The sequence below is a fragment of the Leuresthes tenuis genome, unplaced genomic scaffold (assembly GCF_036924035.1).
Source record: "Leuresthes tenuis unplaced genomic scaffold, fLeuTen1.0.hap1 SCAF_4, whole genome shotgun sequence".
Taxonomy (NCBI): domain Eukaryota; kingdom Metazoa; phylum Chordata; class Actinopteri; order Atheriniformes; family Atherinopsidae; genus Leuresthes; species Leuresthes tenuis.
In genome coordinates this window covers 28,746,280-28,749,006 of record NW_027325358.1, presented here as the reverse complement: position 1 = coordinate 28,749,006, position 2,727 = coordinate 28,746,280, and the positions used below count along the sequence as shown (strand labels likewise).

General features: G+C 46.2%; 3 non-coding genes across 3 annotated transcripts; all 3 read right to left on the bottom strand.

The window, feature by feature from the left end:
• Window positions 1-668: 668 nt before the first annotated feature.
• On the bottom strand, window positions 669-856 carry LOC140306186 (U2 spliceosomal RNA). Its single transcript, XR_011915538.1, has one exon. It is a non-coding gene; the product is annotated as a U2 spliceosomal RNA (small nuclear RNA).
• A 275-nt stretch (window positions 857-1,131) lies between these two features.
• LOC140306377 (U5 spliceosomal RNA) lies at window positions 1,132-1,245 on the bottom strand. Its single transcript, XR_011915692.1, has one exon. It is a non-coding gene; the product is annotated as a U5 spliceosomal RNA (small nuclear RNA).
• A 411-nt stretch (window positions 1,246-1,656) lies between these two features.
• Window positions 1,657-1,847, bottom strand: LOC140306043 (U2 spliceosomal RNA). Its single transcript, XR_011915408.1, has one exon. It is a non-coding gene; the product is annotated as a U2 spliceosomal RNA (small nuclear RNA).
• Window positions 1,848-2,727: the final 880 nt, after the last annotated feature.

Genomic DNA, 2,727 nt, shown 5'->3' with positions numbered 1-2,727 from the left:
TCGAACCTACTTGTTGCCCGCTTTTCATTAATTATGGGTGGACATTCACACCTTGTCGCAGCCAAACACCTCCGCTCCCTGTTTTGATCATGTATGGTTGGACATTCGCACCTTTTCTCACCCGCTTTTTGCAAACTAAGGTCGGCCATTCACAGCTTCCTCTCCACCATACTTGTATGGTGGGATATTCACACCCACTTGCATCTGAAGACCTCCGCCCCCACTTTTGTTGATATTTAGCCGATCATTCGCACCTTAACCGCTTTTGGCAAACTATGGCCTTCTTGCAGCCAAAAACCTCTGATCTCGCTTTTGATGATGTAAGGTTGGGCATTCAGACCTTGCTTCACCTGCTTTTCACCAAATATAGTCGGACATTCACACCTTCTTGCAGCCGAACACTTCCGCTCCACCTTTTAGTTTTCTATGGGGCATTCACACCTTTTTTTACACCGCATTTTATAAAAACACCACAGGAACACCGTATTGAGGCTTTGTTCTGACCGCTCATTTGGTGTCGCGTTTCTTTCAAGCAATTCTCCTGGTTAGCCCGCACTCGGCTCGCTCCCAGAGCCGTGTTAAAGTCTGCTTCGCATTCCCTCTCTTTTCTCAGCAGATTAAAAGAAACTTCCATCCTGCACCGCTGTTTGCTTTTTCACAAGAGCAGAGGAGAGCGCACCGTTCCCAGCGGCACTGGAGTACCGGGTCGATGCTTGGAGTGAACGGAGTAAGCTCCTTTTTCAACTCCTATTGATAAAAATCCATTTAATATGTAGTCCTTGCATAGACATATCACATATTAAACTGATAAGAACAGATACTACACTTGATCTTAGCCAAAAGGCCGAGAAGCGATATCTGTCCACTGGTTCACGTCCGAGGGCCCTTCCTGGCACAATGCGCACTTGTAGCGGTGTTCGTTTTATGGCCATAGTGTCACTTTGCACCTCCGCCCACCCGCTGCACTGAGCACTCTTCAACCCTTTTAAATGGTATAACTTTACACTACCGCACGCTCCAGCGAGCACCATTCAAGCAACATCGGCACAGTCGCAACAAGTAAGGCGACTCTCCTCAGAGAAGTCACTCTGCACAGTAACAAGATTTCTTTTGCACAGACAGAAAGGGCTTCACCCCCAAAGGTAAAGCCTGCCAAAAATAGAAACAATTCATTAGTGCTGCTCTCCACAGAAGTCTTTAGTAAAAGGCGAAGTACTTGTACGTTATGAAGAGAAACCAGAGTACGATTATCCATCACTGCGGGAGCAGGGCATCAGGCTAGTTGGCATAGCCACCTTCCCCATGGTGAGCTTTGCTTGGTTGAGACGCTTGCTCCCCCCCCTTGCTCCTCGGCTGACCAAGTAGGAACAATCGGGCCCTATTCGATGGCTGCCTTGTCTTTTACTCTGTGCCAAAGACAAGGCAGCCACAAACAACACGGGAACACCGTATTGAGGCTTTGTTCTGACTGCTCATTCGGTGTCGCGTTTCTTTCAAGCAATTCTCCCGGTTAGCCCGCACTCGGCTCGCTCCCAGAGCCGTGTTAAAGTCTGCTTCGCATTCACTCTCTTTTCTCAGCAGATTAAAAGAAAGTTTAATCTTAGGCTCCCTGAAACTTCCATCCTGCACCGCTGCTTGCTTTTTCACAAGAGCAGAGGAGAGCGCACCGTTCCCAGCGGCACTGCAGTACCGGGTCGATGCTTGGAGTGAACGGAGCAAGCTCCTTTTTCAACTCCTATTGATAAAAATCCATTTAATATGTAGTCCTCGCATAGAGGACATATCAGACATTAAACTGATAAGAACAGATACTACACTTGATCTTAGCCAAAAGGCCGAGAAGCGATAACTGTCCACTGGTTCACGTCCGAGGGCCCTTCCTGGCACAATGCGCACTTGTAGCGGTGTTCTTTTTATGGCCATAGTGTCACTTTGCACCTCCGCCCACCCGCTGCACTGAGCACTCTTCAGCCCTTTTAAATGGTATAACTTTACACTACCACACGCTCCAGCGAGCACCATTCAAGCAACAACTTTGCACTCCAGCTTCGAACATCGGCACAGTCGCAACAAGTAAGGCGACTCTACTCAGAGAAGTCACTCTGCACAGTAACAAGATTTCTTTTGCACAGACAGAAAGGGCTTCATCCGCAAAGGTAAAGCCTGCCAAAAATAGAAACAACTCATTAGTGCTGCTCAACGTTGTACTTTGCAGTAAAAGAAAGAGCAAATCTAAAGTTTCAGGAATCCGAGAATAAGCTTACTTTCATGAGTTCTTCACGATTTCGGATTTTGCTATAAAATGAATTCCTTCACTCAAACTAAATTAAAACTGCTAAACCGCTAATCTGTTACATACAAGGCAGATGTCAAATTCACCGAAATAGGATCTAAGGGTATTTGGCCAATCGAGCTGTAGCAGCTTCGGTAAAAGAGTATAAGTTGAAGAGTTTGTGAATAAAGGTGTGCGCACACATAGTGAGTTGTAGGAAAATAGGCAGGGAGCAATGCCGGCTGGGGTATATGTTCTTGTATGTTGTCTGACTGTTTGATTTGAATGTGTTGTGTAAGTGTCCTGTTGAATGTTACATGTTTGGGCTTTGACACGCTTCACTGTGGTTGTTAACTGTGTGGTGTGTCCTGAAATGTTATATGTTTGGGCTGTGTGACATGCTTAATGCTTTTCAGTAGCAACCCACTTATTCATATATAGCAACTGACAACATA